At 33.0% G+C, this 20,254-nt stretch overlaps 3 pseudogenes; 2 read left to right on the top strand and 1 right to left on the bottom strand.

Annotated features, from left to right (window-relative positions):
• Positions 1-1,825: 1,825 nt before the first annotated feature.
• On the top strand, positions 1,826-3,580 carry LOC18014973 (annotated as a pseudogene).
• Positions 3,581-11,013: 7,433 nt separating this feature from the next.
• On the bottom strand, positions 11,014-13,158 carry LOC18014972 (annotated as a pseudogene).
• A 5,911-nt stretch (positions 13,159-19,069) lies between these two features.
• LOC18014971 overlaps positions 19,070-20,254 on the top strand; it is a 1,513-nt pseudogene continuing 328 nt past the window's right edge.

The following is a 20,254-nucleotide window of genomic DNA, read 5'->3' as shown; positions in this document are numbered from 1 at the left end:
TTTATATTATCCATCTCATGATCTTTACGTTAAACAGGTATAACGGATATGCGTGTGTACTTCGACTAAGTAGATGGAAGCACTTCGTGTTTCAAACTGTGGTTTTCACATGGCCTGAAAATAATAGAAAACTCTGTCCAATCCTATCTAGCTCTATTCAAACTTCTTGAAGTTTCTTATAAATGGCGTTGAAAAGAGTAATGCGTCGTTGAATCATTGTTGAGTCAAACTTTCATTTTATAGTTTCTTATACTGTTGATTCCCTTCTTCGTTTTCACATGTCATGACATTTCTTCATTGTGACAATGGAATGGTTTTTGATTTATCTCCCTATGCACAGTTATCACATATATTTATACTACGGTAAAAGTCCATGATGGGATTCTCTTTGGCTGATAGTGTGTCAGTCCTAGGAGAAATGTTAAAAAGGGTATTGTTATTCTCAGCAATAGCAAGCACCTTCTTATACTTTGCATCTATAACACATAAGATAACCAGGGGTAACCTTTTGTTTTACAAATTCTGTATGGTTTCTTGAACTTATTTCGCTATGTTTGGTTGGTGGATGATCTAATCTATCCAGTGAACAGGCAAGGACTTGTAAATGAGTATCAACTAAAATTTAACAGTGCCAGAGCCGTATATAGGGTGTGCAAGAAGTACACTAAAGACACTGATTGAAATATGCTTGATATACCATTATGCTGAGTGGCACATAAAATCTGGTTCCATGGATGCTGCAATCAAAATATTTCAGCGAGGTCTTAAAGTCGTTCCTGGTGAATCTAATACTGTATATCCTTTCTTTCATTATGTCTATGAATTAGTTGCTTTATATATTGTTTCGAACCTTTTATATTTCTCTAAGTGTCTACATTGTCCACTCTCTAATGTCAGATTCGGAAATGTTGACATATGCTTATGCTGAGTTGGAGGAATCTCGTGGAGCAATTCAGGTTTTTATTCTTGCTGCTTGCTTCTCCTTATTGAGCTGTTTCTTTTGTTCCCATACCCGTTATTATTTGTATGCTTTTGCAGTCAGCAAAGAAATTATATGAAAGCGTTTTGGGGGTTAGCACAAACTCTTTGGCACATATTCAAGCAAGAACAAGCAAAGTTCAGAACTTAGGACTGCTAAGATTGGCATAAAAACCACATCTTCTCTTCTTTTCATAGTCACATGCTTCTCAACTGATATTTGTTTCTTGTCTCCATTTGTTTCCCACCAATAAATTTTTTCACTTCTGGATTGTTTTCTTTTTTTCACTGGAAACATTCATGTGTATTTTTATATGCTTTCGCAGTTCCTTCATTTTCTCCGGAGGAACAATACTTTTTATTTATTCTCATAAGGGTGGTACCTGAATAAGAAGGCAACACATCTTTTACGTTGCCTATAGGGTAAGAAAACGAATGATCTCGTGGTAGGGTTGTGTATTATGAACTGACGTAAACTCTCTTCAGTATCTCCATCCATAGCGTCACTGATATCACCGGTCCTAATAATTTCTCCGGCCATGATTTCACGGAGATGAATTTGCAGCCGTTGCTTGCTGTTTGCAGCTTTCTCTCCTCTTTTTAGTTCTTTTTCTTTGTAAATCCTAGATAATAATAACATATACGGCTTCCATTTTTCATATTACCTTATATCGGAATGGTTTGTTTTTTTGGTCTCCAATGCATTATAATTCCTCTTTTGTTTTTTTCCTTGCGTAGGTTTGATAATTTTCCTTTTACTATTTACGCCCTAAAACTTTAATTATCTCAAAGTAAAGTAGAAACCCTAGCCACCGTAGAAATCAAACGAGCAATGGGTTCATCTTCAATCGATTTCATCAACTATATGCCAGATGAGATCCTCCACCATATCCTCTCCTTTCATCCCATCGATCTTGCCATCAGAACTTCCGTCTTGTCCAGAAGATGGAGGCATGTATGGTGCAAGACACCTTGTATAGACTTTGCTAACGTTTTTTTAACGGTGACGGCTCGAAAGATAAACCAAACCCTAAGCTCCTACAGGGCTCCTAAAATCATGAGCGTCAATCTTCATACGACCGAATATTATGTCTGTGCATCCGATATTGAAAGCTGGGTTGAGATCGCTATGTTCCGCAATGTGGAGAAGCTATCTATGACCTTTCGTGGTCCACACGCTTATCGTTTCCTAGATGGCTTCTATCGTATTTCCTCCTTTAGGGAACTATGCATGTTGATATGATTCCCAGATGCACAGTGTCTTGGAAATCCCTGAGGAAGTTGACATTGAGTTCTTGTTATCTTCATGATGAATCTATTGCTAAAATTCTCTCTGGTTGTCCAATTCTTGAAACCTTGAGATTGTTATGGTTTCGTGGTTTACTTGAGCCTCTTGATCTGAGTAGATCACCGAGTCTTAGAACATTGGAATTAATTGATCGCGGCTCTGGAAAGTTTTAGCTGAGGATCGAAGACTAATCGAGATTGTAGCGCCACACATCCATAATTTGATATTGTCAACCAAGGCACCATGTACTTTAGTGGATGTCTCCTCTTCGTCCAAAGCTAACTTTGACATTGACATTATTAATGACCATGATTTTTCCTTGAACGCTGCTTTTATTCAAATCATGGTGCTAAAGATGTTAGCAAAATTGCAAAACGTAGAGAGGCTTACTCTTGGGCGACGAATATTTCTTCAGGTAATGTATGTTCACCATTTTTTTGCATTCTCTTATTAAGGGCTAAAACTTTCTATGTCGCAGGCAGAGTCACTGATTTTTTTACGAACGTTTAAAGCCAAATTATGCATATATAAGCACCTGTTTAAAGCCAAGTTATGTTTAGACTTGCTAAACTATATGCATATATGCAAATAGATTCATTATTATGTTTCATTAGGCTGACATTTTCATCGTTTTTCTAGATTCTATCTCTCGCCGAACTTTGTGAAGTTCTTTTCCCAACGCTCAAGGTCCAAACTTTGATTGTTGAACTAAGCTTGTTCGATCTGTTATTCCTGGTATATCAAGGTTACTCCAAAATTCACCTGGATTAAAGAAGCTAATAGCAAACGTAACGTCCTAGTGTAACATAAAGGTATCTTTACCAGAACTAAACCTTTTAATATTTTATTTTCTCGTATAAAGATAAGACCATGCAAACTTATAACTGAGTAAGAAACATTCCAAGAATCATGCATTTGTCTTCACACGCTTTGTTGGGCTAATCTATATATAGAATTAAAATTTTGTAAAATCACGTACAATTGTGTTAGTATTCTTTGGGATAACTTTCTATGCATGCTCTATAGCATAAATATTTGGACAGATATTTAGATTCACAAGGCTTGGATCCAGATCAATGTTGGAGATCACTTTTGCTGGACGTCACATTGCATTGATAAGGATGATGTGTGGAAAATATTGGCTCCCTTCATGGAAATGGTGCTGAGAAACGAAAGGAACTTGAGACGTTGGTTGTAGGGTTGCAATATATCATCCCCTCTGATGATGCAAATATGTTTGAAGAGTTGCTTCAGAAACCTCCTACACTTTCTAACAACAATAATGTCTCTATTGTGCTCAAACGCTATAATTAGTGTTTTTTATTTAGTGTTAATCTTATACAACCCCAATAAATTATTTGTTGAAGCTATGGTTTTAGTGATGATTTGTATTATTGTTTCTGTAGAGTTACAGTATTTTGTATCACTCGGTTAAAAAGATGCTAACACAAAGAACCGATATGCAGTTTCGGGATGTGAACCGTTTGCGATCTGAGGCACTTCTTGCACTTTTAGATGATTCTTTTACTTATGAAGATTTTGAAAAGTTTCTCAAAAATGTTAAATGCGCTGCATAAACCTTTAGAAGACTCTTTAGTAGCGGTTTAATTCATAATATAAACCTCACCGAAATTGTACAATAGCATGAGATAGCTTCTCAAGACTCTTGTGTTGCAGTTTTGGAATATCCAGCAAAGTCTCTGCAGCGCTCTCTCCAGTCAAATCCGTTACAGGTTTGGTAATGAGGGTCATACTACAAAAGATAGCACAATCTCGCAAGATAGAAACCATGATCCGTGATCGTTAAAACCTTAAGTTTCTCTATTATCGAGCTATGAAGCTTGGTTTCTTCAACACTAGGCTTGACGGTTAGAGATTAAATATGTAATGCATAGCTTGACGGTTAGAGATCAAGATCTTCAACACTAGGCTTTTTCATCAAGGCCTAAGATTATGGTATCAATCTAAATATCAATAACAAACGACTGTCACTAAGTGAGCATATAAGAAAACTCCATGAACTTTACTCCCATCTTAAAACTTACCTTCAAGAGCAAGAGACTTGAATATAAGACTACCTTTATTGCAACAGCATTTTTACAGGATCATTCGCAAGGAATTGTGCGTTAGAACATTGTATAAGACTAATGTTAAACTAGAAGAAAACAATATCAATATATTCTCAAAGAGACCATCTAGTTTCTTTAACGCAAAGAAAAAGAAGATTCTTTTCTTTGAAAAAGAACGTTAAAGGAGTCTTTAAAAAAAAAAGCAAGGATTTGGTCGATCTGTTTAAACTGTGACTGTACAACAAAACATAACATTTTGTGTCAAAGCATGTTTTATATTATCTCCTGCTCCTCGCCATAGGATTATATCCTCCTCTGTTTGTGTTCGACGATCTTTTGCAGCTTTTATTTCCTCCTTTACCTGCATCAATGCTCTGTTTCGGTGTCTCTTGCTCCTGTTTACTCCCATCACTTTCCCCAGAGTTGCAGTGATGGGGATCCCAAGATCAATACATCCACGTGGGCCAATATTGTCGAACAAACATCCTATTGTACTCCATTTATCCCTCCAGAAGAAAGTGTGGTTTCCATTCTTAACTTCCACTCTAGAGAATTATTTTGCAATGTCCCTGTACTTTAGTATCTTATATTATGTATCGAAGAAACTTTCAAATTTCAGTGTCAAATTTTCCACCTTCATGGAACTGTGACGAAGCCAAATTACATTTCATGGATTATGCAATAAATAAAAGTATTATAAATATTTTTTTGACACATATCCTTAATTCAGAGTTAAATCTATTTTTATAAAAGTAAAGTTATTCAGGTTAATGTTAAATTGATCTACAAACAAAATTTTATTAAAAAAAATTATTAGGTGTGTTTAGAACATGCACTAAAAGTGCTTTTGTTTTAATAAAATATATGACATAACTTTTTGGGAGATATCAGAAATTAACGATTCGTTCATTATTCAAAAACAGAGAACCACATCTACGATTTTCTTAACCATATGAACCTTTCAGTTATCAAGCTACCAATTAATGAGTTATCAATTTCTTAATAATTAATTTTACAAAAGCAACAAGATTACGAGGGCAAAATTCCATCAAACAAAAGACTAAAATTGAAATGATGATTTGTAAAATAAAAAAGGAATTAATGAATGATTTTTAGGATAAAATCATTAATGAATGATTTTTATGATAAAATCATAAAACCCTAATTAATTCATATAACCAATTAAAATAGTGTTTTGTTTATAAAGAACTCATTATCTATAGAATTTTATCAAGACTCCTTAATCAGAGACACAAAGATCATACAATCAATATTCATTATTCTAGATAAGCATCAATAATGATGACCATGCACTTTATATAAATACGACGTGAGGATACATAGTCTACCATATGATTATGATCGTGGAGGCATAGCCTACCAGAACGATTGATTCGAAGAAGGTATTACTTATCATCCCAGAATAATATAAATACAAACATAAATTAAATCTCACTTTTTTGGTGGAAGAACAAAAAAAGACTATCATGCTGATAACGTGTTGTGAATAGAAAAGAAAGAGAAGAGAATAGAGGAAATTGTTGGGTTTCATTACATGAATAATGAGAAGTATATATAGTATTACAAAGATTTGGGAAGGAAGCTAAAACCTATTAAATAAGGAAATAGAAAATATTTTAAACCTCATTATAATATGAGTCGTATAATGGGCATTCATATTAATTATTCATAACAATTAAACTATTTTCTTTTGATTTTCTACCAATTTATTTTAAAATCAAATTTTCTACAACATTTTCTTGAAGTACGTTAACAAAATGTACTGTTTTATTATAACTTTTTGAGTTAAATATGTTTGAAAAATTGTTGACTGTTTGTGCCTCCTTTCTCGATATCTTTACTGTTGCCCCATAAAAACTTTATAAATTGTATTTATTTTAAATTCTTTCAAGTGCTAAATTATCCAATCAAGACTTAGTACTTTTAAAACTTGTAATATTCTACTAAATATTCACAAAGTTACCAAGAGCTAATAGCTCAACTGGTAAAGATTTCAGACAAAACTTTTGAGACGAAACTAATATTACATGTTGTGGTTCGGGCGTGGGGATTACATATTTCGGCCCAAAACCTCCTAGTAATCCAAAACAAAAACAAAAAAAAAATCACAAAATTTAACTTTGTCTTGTTGTTCATGCGATGATTATTTTCTAAAAGTTACCAAAAAAAAAACTTTACTTTTGTCTTATAAATCACCATTTATTATTTTTCAAGGCAAATTCGCTACAGTAAATTTTTTAAAAAATACATTATAAATTTAAAGTCTTTAACAATCACCTTTCTGTCAGAGATAGAAACTTACAGATGAAAATAATTATAGAAAGACACATTTACTAAAATTTTAAATTAAGGTTAAACTCTATCTGTATTATGATATATATTAAAATCATTTAAAATCTCTACTCAAGTATCACCATTTGTATGCTTATTATACTCATGTTTAACCTCAATAATATTATCAGTTTTTCATTTGTAATATCATATCTAAATCTTTAATTTATCGTTATTTTTCTTGTTTTTCAGTATCTTTTAGTTTAATTTTAAGGTATTTTATTTTATTTTAATGATGATACTTTATAAACTTTTATTGTATTTTAAAATCCTTAAAATTTTAGTTTATCCAATCAAGATTTATTACTTTAGAAACCTGTAAATCTTTTCTAAAAAATTACAACAACTAATTTGCAACTTTTTTTTTCTGCGATGTCTTATTTATAAAGTAACCTACTTTTTTTAATTGCTACCAATCACTTTAAAGTCAAATTGTCTACAACATTTTCTTAAATTACATTAACACAATATACTCTTTTATTACATTAGATGTATATATGTTTGAAAGATTGTTGATTGCTTGTGGCTCATTTCCCTCTATCATATTGTTGTCCCATCTAAGATTTTATAAATTTGAATTTATTTAAAACCCATCAAATTGTACTAGACATTTACAAAGATTTACTTTCTCTTTTTGTCCCTATGATGGTTTATTTTTTACTTTTTATTTATTTTTAAAATCTTTCAAGATATTATCTAATCAAGGTTTAAAAATTAATTTTATCAAATTATTTATAATCTTATATCTAAATCGTTTATTATTGGCTATTTTTACAGTCTTTATTAGATCAGATTTTTTTAAACTATAAGAGTTTCAAGAATTTCTTTAATTCTAAAATCTTTAAAGTTCTAATATATTCAATTAAGGGTTTAATACATTTAAAAGACTTAACCTTCTCTTGCCAAATTCTACTATTGACTTTTCTCCCTATGATCGATGGTTTTATTTTTGAAAAGCCAACAAAATTAAACTATTCAAATCTTTGATCGTTGATGAATTTCTTAATTACCCAAAACTCTTTACAAATTTTAAAGATTTTAACAAATTCTATGCAAATATTGACAGATCTTTTGTATATTAAAATTGACCAACTGTATCTAAATCCAACTATATCTATGGAAACTTTGTTTGATTTATTAAATAAGGGTTCAAAATTACCATTGAAGTAAGTACTTTGAGTTTTCTTTTGAAAATATAGTCTCAAGTTTAGAAAGTGTTTTGATATTATGTTAAGTTTCATCTCTAAAATAGTCATTATTTGTATACCATGTTAAGTTTCATCTCTTTTAAGCCGTCATTTCTAAAACGTTGACAGAGTTGAGACAAGGTGTCTGGCACCATACATGCCTCCGTCGCCTGAACAAGACAGAAGTTCTGATAGTGAGATTGATGGGAAGAAAGGAGAGGATACCGTAGAGGATCTCATCTGGCATATAGTTAATGATCACAGATCACTGTGCTCTACAATGCCCAAACGATGATCTTCCGTAAGTTATTCTGGTTTATCCCTTATAGAATCTAATCCTGGAGGATCACTTGAATTCAAAGAAACATTACCCTTTTCATCATAAGAACCAAGAGACTTTATGTCCTTCTCTACATCCTTTAAACCACCAAACCGTTATGATCATATCCCAAGGAAACCCACATCGGAAACCCAGCGAAGGTACTTTAGAAACTAGCAGTAAGTACCTGAGAAGTTAAACTGTCCACCTCCACAAGAATCATTTCCAATTTACAGTAGATTCTATCATACCATGCTATTCCTTTAGATTTTGTATTCATAGTTCACTAACACAACGACATTACTACTGTGAAGAAAAACCAAATCCCAAGTAAATATCTTTGTGAAACAAGATCATCATATTCATAGATTGAATATATAATCCTAAACGCAAATGATAACAAGAAGATTTTCATATTAAAAAAAGCAATGCCTCAACTTCGAAACAACTTCTATTCAGAGATGCTTTATCCCAGAAAAGATGTAGAAAATCTAGGGAAAAAGAAAGAATCATAGCAGTTTGATCTGATAAGGTTGGAATTTTTTTTGTTATAAAGACCAGACAATTCTACCGAAGTCGTGATCAAAGCACGATAACAGCAGAAAAAAAAATACTCTTAAATCGCTGTATTAACCTTTAGAAGACTCTTTTGTTGCGGTTTAATTCTACAAAAGCATGAGATAGCTTCTCAAGACTCTTGTGTTGCAATTTTGGAATATCCAGCAAAGTCACTGAAGCGCTCTCTCCAGTCAAATCTGTTACAGGTTTCGTAATGAGGGTCATACTATAAGAGATAGCACAATTTTGCAAGATTGAAACCGTGATCCGTGATCGTTAAAACCTTTAGTTTCTCTATTATCTAGCTATGAAGCTTGGTAATGCATAGCTTGACGATGAGAGATTCAGAATTTAAGTTCTTCAACACTAGGCTTCTTCCAACAAAACAGAACCTTGTGGATCTTTTGATTACAAATTAAATTGTTCAAGGTTCGAGTACTAGCTCAAGTCAAAAAAAATTCTCAGGGAATATACTTTTTTTTTAATGGATACAACTCTGCTTGACTGCAAAGACAAATGTTATCATGTACCCTTGTGGTTAGATTTGAATATATGGGTAAGAATCTAAACTAGTGAAAAGTTAGAAGCCAGGAAAAGATGAACGAAAAAGATATAAGAAAGTAAAAAAAAATCATAGCAGTTTGATCTGATAAGGTTGGAATTTTTTTTGTTACAAAGACCAGACAATTCTACCGAAGTCGTGATCAAAGCACAACAACAGCAGAAAAAAAATACTCTTAAATGCGCTGTATTAACCTTTAGAAGACTCTTTTGTTGCGGTTTAATTCATAATATAAACCTCACCGAATTTGTACAAAAGCATGAGATAACTTCTCAAGACTCTTGTGTTGCAATTTTGGAATATCCAGCAAAGTTACTGAAGCGCTCTCTCCAGTCAAATCCGTTACAGGTTTCGTAATGAGGGTCATAATACAAGAGATAGCACAATCTTGCAAGATAGAAACCATGATCCGTGATCGTTAAAACCTTTAGTTTCTCTATTATCTAGCTATGAAGCTTGGTAATGCATAGCTTGACGATGAGAGATTAAGAATTTAAGTTCTTCAACACTAGGCTTCTTCATCAAGGCCTAATATTATGGTATCGATCTAAATATCAATAACAAACGAGACTGTCACTAAGTGAGCATATAAGAAAACTCCATGAACTTTACTCCCATATTAAAACTTACCTTCAAAAGCAAGAGACTTGAATATGAGACTACCTTTATTGCAACAGCATTTTTACAGGATCATTCTCAAGGAATTGTGCGTTAGAACATTGTATAAGACTAGAGTTAAACTAGAAGGGAACAATATCAATATATTCTCAAAGAGACCATCCAGTTTCTTTAACGCAAAGAAAAAGAAGATTCTTTTCTTTGAAAAAGAACGTTAAAGGAGTATTTAAAAAAAACAAGGATTTAGTCGATCCGTTTAAACTGTGATTGTACAACAAAACAGAACCTTTTGGATCTTTTGATTACAAATCAAATTGTTCAAGGTTTGAGTAGTAGCTCAAGTCAAAAAACATTCTCAGGGAATATACTTTTTTTTAATGGATACAACTCTGCTTGACTGCAAAGACAATGTTATAATGTACCATTGTGGTTAGATTTGAATATATGGGTAAGAATCTAAACTAGTGAAAAGTTAGAAGCTAGGAAAAGATGAAAGAAAAAGATATAAGAAATTAAAAAAAAAAAAACCCTAATTCACAACCCAAATTAAAATAACATAGAAGAAAAAAAACCATCAAACAAAGGAAAGAGAGAGCGACCTCGAGAACTCTTGATGAAGAACAACCAGTCTTCTTTTTGGTCCTCTCCCGTCTTTTTCTCACTTTTGTCTCTTCAATAATAGAAAAAGGTTGATTTCTGGGGTTGTTTGGCCTGATTTGGAAGCCCAACTATCTGAATAAAAAAGTCTGATCCAAAATGCCAACCAGTTTTATTTTATCAATGCCTTAAATATTTTTCAAAAAAACATCCAAAAAGCAAAAAAAATACTAAAACACAAAGGAAATCATAGAAAAAAAGTCCAAATCATCACTCAAAAGATCCACCATATTTTACAATCATAGAGACAAATCTTGTTGTAGTTTACAACTGTATTTGATCAATGATGCTTTGTTAAAAAATATCCAAAAATAACCAAAAAAAAAAATACCCCACAAGATCCACAAATTCCGAAAAGCAAAAAAAAAGTAAAATGATAAGAAAATACAAGGAAAATAATTATTATTTTTTTAAAAAGTTCAAAATCAGCCAAAAGAACCACGACATTTTTTGGAATCACAGAGACAAATCTTGCTGCCTTTAGAAACCTTAGTCCCATCTTCTTCTTCAACCTCTTGAGACATTCCATAATCGTACCTCAATTCAGTCAATAGAGGAATATGCCTCATAGCGAAAAAGGCAATACGAATACATGGCTCACGATTCTCTTCACTCTCAATAGGCTGCCACATCACATTTGGGGAGCAGCTATGGTTTATGAACCGACTCACATTCCCATTTCTTCTTGCACTGATCAACAATCGCGACTTGATGTTAAAAACCTCAGAGACTTGTTCCCAACAATCTTTTCCCACAAGTTCCGGTTCGCAGTTCCACCTGAACGGGTTGAAAAAACGAGAAGTGTCAAACACGTACTCATCGTCCTCTTCTATTTCTTCTATGATCTTACGCATACCAGTGAACTCGCAGATGAAAGTTCCAGCTCGGATCGGCTCCAACGAACGTAATCCCCAGCCACACTTCTCAGTCTTAAACACTTCGACCCGGATTTTCAAATAATTCTGAGTTATCCTTAGTTTGCATTCGAGAAGACAAGCACATGAATCACCACATTTGTAGACCATCGGTTTCCGATATACTAAAATTCGGTCTAGGTATGGTGATTCCCCACCATTTTTCATGATGCAATAGCACTTTGGATCTTCATGGATGGAACATGGTCGGCCATAGCAATCGCTTCATCCGATAGATCTATGATGCAGATCAAGCGTCCTACTCATAAAAAGCTGACTGTTTTTATAGCTAAAATCTTCGGGTGTCTCCTTGTTGTTTTCATCGATTTCATTCACTAGCCGAACTGGTGATGATGCCTCGCGTCCTTGAGAAATATCTGCAAGTATTAAACCCTTTCTTGAATTATCCGAGCTACACTTCCTCCATCGTTCTGCTGACTTCCAGTTCATGTAGCCAAAAGGTTGACCTGGTTTTCTCACCAATTTGAATTTGTACTCTTCGAAACCGGACTTTCCTATCGCTGTCCAGTAATCAGACACAATGTAGAGCCCGTCGTAAATATAATTTTTTTTCTTCTTGTCATTGGGGTCTTCTTCGCCTCTGATCACTCTAACCTCATTCCCTTTATTTTTACTTGCTTTCAATGCAAGGTTTCCTCTTACAAGTTTCTGATCAACAGCCTGCCCCTTCTTATCTGTTCCACCATGTCCAGTATATACCAAATATTCAATTTCCTCTGTTTCATCACTGTAGTGTCCTGATGTTACGGCACTCGTAGCTAGAGGGCCTTCTGTTGCGCCGTCTTTAACCGTCAGGTAGTCGATGCCAGCGACCATCTGCATGTGAAGCCCAACTAGACACATCTCACCCCAGAAGTAGAATATATCGCCTACTTCAACTCCAGGAACCGGGCCGATTCTTTTCCTTGTATTGGTCCTAACACCCAAGTTCCTACAATTGGTAAGTGCTGTTGTAAGCACTATTTTTCCGCAGTTTAGTTGGCATAACCGGCGTCTAAGTGATTCAAACCGCATCAGAACTAAATTAACCACCTCTTGGTTTCCATTTTCTTTCTCTGCTTCCGTTATACCCGAGTTAAAATTCGGGTTTGATATAACCACTCTCCTATTGGCAGCATAAGTTTTCTGCTTCTTCAGGCTTCCCTTCACGTTTTTCGAACCTTTTGGTCGGCCACGTCCTTTTTTGATAACACCAATACTAGGACCAGCATCAGAAGGCAAAAAATCTTTGTTGAAGTCATTGAATGGTGTAATGGTTTGAACTGTCATGACCATCACAGGAAGAGGTGTTGCTGTATTATGGGTTTCATCGCTGACACTACCAGATTCTGAGAATGGTATATCCATTAGAAGAGGTGTGTTCATCAGAGGAACATGTGCTGTTGCATTCTGGGTTTCATCATTCACACCACCAAATTTCGGAAATGGTATATCTGTTAGAAATGATGAATCCATTGGAGGAAAAGGTATTGTAGTGTTATGTGCTTCATAACTGACACCACCAGATTCTGTAATAACCATTAAAAATGGTGTGTCTATCAGAGGTGTTGGTGACGATGTGCCTTCAATCTGATTATGATCATCGTCGAAACTTTTGAGCAGTTCAGCCTCAGTTGGATACCACGACTTATCCATTGCAACTAAAAAAAAGTCATATCAAAACAATGATGAAAAGTTAGTTACCATCAAACTACCGTGAAGTTGATGAGAAGAAAAATAGATATGAGAAACTAAATATATGCAATGAATAATTATAATAAAAGGCATCAAGTAGAGGAAATTTTTTTCAAAACCAAATGATAAAAATGAAATGTAGACGGATTTTGAATTCATAAAAACCTATATACAGTGATATGTAGAATATACATAACAATTTTATTCATTTTCTATGTTGTACAAGCAATCAATTTCTATTTGCTTAAACTCTAGGGTTAAAAAACAAACCTCTAGGGTTGCCAGATAAAGAATGCTTGTTATAACCTTCTTTTACTCTATTATTACAAATGCACCAAATTGATTAAAAAAAAACCAATAGTTATAAAACTACGTCACTATAGCCAAACATGAACTATCTAAAACAACCAAACAAATCTCTTTTTTTTTTCTTCTGATAAGATTAAAAATATAGTAGTTCAAAAAGTTGGGTTTTGTGCATGGTTTCTATGGACATCATGAAAACTTTGTAGAGAATTTCTATTAGTTTTCAATTTTTTTTTGCAAATTTTAAACCGAGAGACCGCATATGGCGTTTGGTGAGAAGCCCTAGTATAAAAAACAACAATGATCAAATGACAAATTTTTTTTTTTACTGTTTAAAACATAAACTATTTATTATCGCTTAATGCATCGTTTGAGAAATAAAATTATCTTCATCATAATTTGATAACTGCTTCAAGAAAATGATTATCAAATCTAAGTAAATAATTAGAAATATAAAATCACAACACAAACAACAAAAATATTTTACGTTAGAATAAAAAGAAGCCTCGTTTTATAGTTAGATTCTCTTCATCATACATTGATACCTACTTAGAGAAAGGATTAACAAAACTGAATAGCATTCCAAATATATAAAATCAAAACAAAACAATATATATATATATATATATATATATATATATATATATATCTATCTTAATTAACTTCGAAAACATATAGAAGATTAGAAATGTTCAATCTACTTTTTGTCAATATTTAAAAGAGAGCATACTACATTAAAATGTATAACAATATGTTCATATTTGAATTCTAATAATCAATATTGTACTAAGGATCCATGCCTTTTTGAAAGAAAAAAATCAAAAAAAATAAAAACATAATTAAAAATAACACTCCATAAACAAAGATAAACTTTTAATCAAAGATTATTGGATCGAACTTTTCAAAGAAAAATCAAACTAATAAAACAGATCTGAAAACATATTATTCAATCCTTTTAAAATTCAGATAAATAAAAGTTAATCTCAATTCTATCAATAAAAACGCATGCATGGGACAATTATAAAAAAAAAAAAAACAAGAATGAAAGAAAGCATACTTATTGGCAACACAGATTCATGGAATATATATATTATAAAGAAGCAGCAGAAAATTAAGAGTACCTTTTGAAGAACGAGAAATGAAAATATGAATGGAAAGTGATTGGAGTAATAATATACAACGATCTTTTAGTATTTGGTAGTGAGTAAAAAAAGACAAAAAGAAGAACTCTATTTAAATTGCATTTTATGAGCATTATGTGTTGTTTTTTACATAAAAAAAATAGGCCGTTAGATCAAGTAAAACTAATCCTCACCATCCAAATTTTAATAATAAAAAACTTTAGATTTTTTTTTATCTATTCAATGTATCTAGATAAAACAGTGATACTATCCTTTAATATTGTTTACCAATTTTGTATAAAATATTAATAAACAGAAATAGAAAAAAATCTTTGTCTTCCAAATCTAGATTATATTTTCTGCATATCTATAATTAATTCAACTTTTTTGAAAATTTGAATGGGTTGAAATAAAAAATTTACCAAAAATATCATATAATATGAGTTGTATATTTGTATGTATATTCTTATCTTCCAGATATTTTCTTTATAAAGATTATATAAACAATCTTTTCTATTTTTTTTTAATTTGAGTTGAAAAGCATTCCTTATACGGTTGTCTCATAGTTATACCAGATTTATAATAGATTGTATCTTCATTAAAATATAGATAAAAACTAAAACGAGAATGAAGCACAAAAAAAAAGGAAGTCGATAAAACAAATTATGGTTGAGTAGAAATTATCTTCTATTGGAAAATCTTCCTTTACAAACTCACAAAGCCACTCATTTTTTGCTTTTGTGTCACACCATTACGATTTGTGATTGTAAATGATCTTTGAGTATAAAAGAGTACTCGTTGCAGCTCTTTCTCATAGTCATGGGTTTATTTTTAAGCATACATTCCAGTCTTATATAATATAGTCCATATAATTTTGATTCACCAAAATATTTTCATGATCTTCTTTCCTTGAGCATTTTTTACTTTAGGAAACATAATAGACAAACCCTAGACATTTTTCCACCTACATGTCAGTGTCTTGGTTTTAGTGAATAGGTATTTGTTTTTTAAATCTCAGAATACAACTATATACATTGAAATCTAACAAAATAGATATACCATAAAACTTAAAAAAAAAACTCAATACGTATGCATTGCCATAGTAAAAATAACTCCATGCGTACTTGATGTCTATATGAAACTTAAAGTAAAATGTATTATCCAGCTTGTACAGCAGTTATAAGTGAAAAATCTTCATCTGCTTTTTAGCAGACTTTGGATCTGCATATATATATATATATATATATATATATATAACACATAACATGAATTCTGACTCTCAGTAACAAAGTATCATTGTATTATAAATACTTAAGCCAACAAAATTAATTGATTTGATTATCTTAAATTTCAATGAAGTAAGGCAAAAGGAGCAGAGATATCTACAAGGCATCATTGTATTATAAATACTTATCATATGCGAGCCAACTATATAAATTGATTTGAACATCTTGAAAATCAATGAAGTAAAGCAGAAGGAGCCGAGACTAAACATATTAACAAATATGTTATATGAATTAAGCAAATATCAAACAGAATTAACTCATTTGGGATAATTAAGGTCAAAAAACGAGTCAGTATCATATCTGATTATGTACACCATTTATACTAATATGAAGAGCATCATATCTCTAATGGATATTAATATCCACAGCCTCCACAAACTGCATGAGCACCAGAACTACCTCAGCAGTAGATAATCCTGGAAAAAGCACAAAACATTCATGTTATATTTTCTCTTCAGAAGTTTAACATAAAGAACCAAGGAAACTAATCAATTTTTGACACAAAAGAAGGAAAACATAGCCTTCTACAGTACTATAGTTTCGAACAAAGATAATCAACAATCAGTTATTTTCTTTCAAGTGAATCAGCGCCTACACTATTGTTACAAAAAAAAAAAGAATCAGTGCCTACACTAGTTTTTAAGCAAAAATTATTAAATCAAATAATAAGCCCTTCTGTTTGATGAATAATTTTTGCTTCGAAGCTAGTGTATAGGAGCCCGCTGATTCAATCAAATAATAAACCCTAAAAATAATAATAAAAAAAATATGATAAAAAAAAGTACTATGAATCTCACCATCATTTTCAACATATTGAAATTGCAGTTACAATTACATTTCTACTAACGGGAATCAGTCAATGTTTCCCCCCAACCCTATTTTATACCTACCATCTTCTTTTATGGAGAAGCTCTCTAATCACCAACGTAAAACGTCTAATTTTGCTAAAACGTTTTCTGTTTTATTAAGTTTACTTAATTGTTAGCTCCTGTATTGGCGAGATATTGGAAGCAATATGTGGAGGCACAGACTGGCTGTAAACAATGATAATGCTACAAACAGATATTTAGCTGTTATTTTTCGACCTGCCTTCAGTTTCCTCTTTGGTATGAGATGCTTTCCTTTTTTCATTCGTTGATAAGAGTCAATACATGATCTTTCCATCTCACTGTTTCATATGCTTAGCTACAACTGCAAGTCTTTCCATCTCCTTGAATATAATTCAAACATCCTATTCTCGTATGCAATGTTACATTTGGTTCATCAAAAGGTCTACCACAAAAAAGGAGCAGAGGGTCAATAGGAGACCAAAAAAGCTTTTGAGTTTATGCTTAATTATATTGATATCGCTTCGCTTCAGAAGTTTTGGCTCTATTGTGATCTTTTTTTTTTCCTTTTTTCTTTTCATTTTAGTCTTGTGTACATGTCCCATAAATAGATGGAAATATTTCGCTAATAGTTCTGTGTAGTAAAAGATATGAGTTGTTCGATTTAATTCGAAATATAGTTGCTAACAATAAAAAAAATTGCAAATTACTAGAGCTTGTCTGCGTTCTAACTTTAGTCACGTCCGTCTCTGGTAGTTCTTCGTCTTGACAGACTATATTTGTAATACTGTTGTTATCTGGTTTATATTATCCATCTCATGATCTTTACGTTAAACAGGTATAACGGATATGCGTGTGTACTTCGACTAAGTAGATGGAAGCACTTCGTGTTTCAAACTGTGGTTTTCACATGGCCTGAAAATAATAGAAAACTCTGTCCAATCCTATCTAGCTCTATTCAAACTTCTTGAAGTTTCTTATAAATGGCGTTGAAAAGAGTAATGCGTCGTTGAATCATTGTTGAGTCAAACTTTCATTTTATAGTTTCTTATACTGTTGATTCCCTTGTTCGTTTTCACATGTCATGACATTTCTTCATTGTGACAATGGAATGGTTTTTGATTTATCTCCCTATGCACAGTTATCACATATATTTATACTACGGTAAAAGTCCATGATGGGATTCTCTTTGGCTGATAGTGTGTCAGTCCTAGGAGAAATGTTAAAAAGGGTATTGTTATTCTCAGCAATAGCAAGCACCTTCTTATACTTTGCATTTATAACACATAAGATAACCAGGGATAACCTTTTGTTTTACAAATTCTGTATGGTTTCTTGAACTTATTTCGCTATGTTTGGTTGGTGGATGATCTAATCAATCCAGTGAACAGGCAAGGACTTGTAAATGAGTATCAACTAAAATTTAACAGTGCCAGAGCCGTATATAGGGTGTGCAAGAAGTACACTGAAGACACTGATTGAAATATGCTTGATATACCATTATGCTGAGTGGCACATAAAATCTGGTTCCATGGATGCTGCAATCAAAATATTTCAGCGAGGTCTTAAAGTCGTTCCTGGTGAATCTAATACTGTATATCCTTTCTTTCATCATGTCTATGAATTAGTTGCTTTATATATTGTTTCGAACCTTTTATATTTCTCTAAGTGTCTACATTGTCCACTCTCTAATGTCAGATTCGGAAATGTTGACATATGCTTATGCTGAGTTGGAGGAATCTCGTGGAGCAATTCAGGTTTTTATTCTTGCTGCTTGCTTCTCCTTATTGAGCTGTTTCTTTTGTTCCCATACCCGTTATTATTTGTATGCTTTTGCAGTCAGCAAAGAAATTATATGAAAGCGTTTTGGGGGTTAGCACAAACTCTTTGGCACATATTCAAGCAAGAACAAGCAAAGTTCAGAACTTAGGACTGCTAAGATTGGCATAAAAACCACATCTTCTCTTCTTTTCATAGTCACATGCTTCTCAACTGATATTTGTTTCTTGTCTCCATTTGTTTCCCACCAATAAATTTTTTCACTTCTGGATTGTTTTCTTTTTTTCACTGGAAACATTCATGTGTATTTTTATATGCTTTCGCAGTTCCTTCGTTTTCTCCAGAGGAACAATACTTTTTATTGATTCTCATAAGGGTGGTACCTGAATAAGAAGGCAACACATCTTTTACGTTGCCTATAGGGTAAGAAAACGAATGATCTCGTGGTAGGGTTGTGTATTATGAACTGACGTAAACTCTCTTCAGTATCTCCATCCATAGCGTCACTGATATCACCGGTCCTAATAATTTCTCCGGCCATGATTTCACGGAGATGAATTTGCAGCCGTTGCTTGCTGTTTGCAGCTTTCTCTCCTCTTTTTAGTTCTTTTTCTTTGTAAATCCTAGATAATAATAACATATACGGCTTCCATTTTTCATATTACCTTATATCGGAATGGTTTGTTTTTTTGGTCTCCAATGCATTATAATTCCTCTTTTGTTTTTTTCCTTGCGTAGGTTTGATAATTTTCCTTTTACTATTTACGCCCTAAAACTTTAATTATCTCAAAGTATAGTAGAAACCCTAGCCACCGTAGAAATCAAACGAGCAATGGGTTCATCTTCAATCGATTTCATCAACTACATGCCAGATGAGATCCTCCACCATATCCTCTCCTTTCATCCCATCGATCTTGCCATCAGAACTTCCGTCTTGTCCAGAAGATGGAGGCATGTATGGTGCAAGACACCTTGTATAGACTTTGCTAACGTTTTTTTAACGGTGACGGCTCGAAAGATAAACCAAACCCTAAGCTCCTACAGGGCTCCTAAAATCATGAGCGTCAATCTTCATACGACCGAATATTATGTCTGTGCATCCGATATTGAAAGCTGGGTTGAGTTCGCTATGTTCCGCAATGTGGAGAAGCTATCTATGACCTTTCGTGGTCCACACGCTTATCGTTTCCTAGATGGCTTCTATCGTATTTCCTCCTTTAGGGAACTATGCATGTTGATATGATTCCCAGATGCACAGTGTCTTGGAAATCCCCGAGGAAGTTGACATTGAGTTCTTGTTATCTTCATGATGAATCTATTGCTAAAATTCTCTCTGGTTGTCCAATTCTTGAAACCTTGAGATTGTTATGGTTTCGTGGTTTACTTGAGCCTCTTGATCTGAGTAGATCACCGAGTCTTAGAACATTGGAATTAATTGATCGCGGCTCTGGAAAGTTTTAGCTGAGGATCGAAGACTAATCGAGATTGTAGCGCCACACATCCATAATTTGATATTGTCAACCAAGGCACCATGTACTTTAGTGGATGTCTCCTCTTCGTCCAAAGCTAACTTTGACATTGACATTATTAATGACCATGATTTTTCCTTGAACGCTGCTTTTATTCAAATCATGGTGCTAAAGATGTTAGCAAAATTGCAAAACGTAGAGAGGCTTACTCTTGGGCGACGAATATTTCTTCAGTAATGTATGTTCACCATTTTTTTGCATTCTCTTAT

The sequence above is a fragment of the Eutrema salsugineum genome, unplaced genomic scaffold (assembly GCF_000478725.1).
Source record: "Eutrema salsugineum unplaced genomic scaffold, Eutsalg1_0 scaffold_3, whole genome shotgun sequence".
Lineage (NCBI taxonomy): Eukaryota > Viridiplantae > Streptophyta > Magnoliopsida > Brassicales > Brassicaceae > Eutrema > Eutrema salsugineum.
This window is presented reverse-complemented; position numbering and strand designations above follow the sequence as displayed.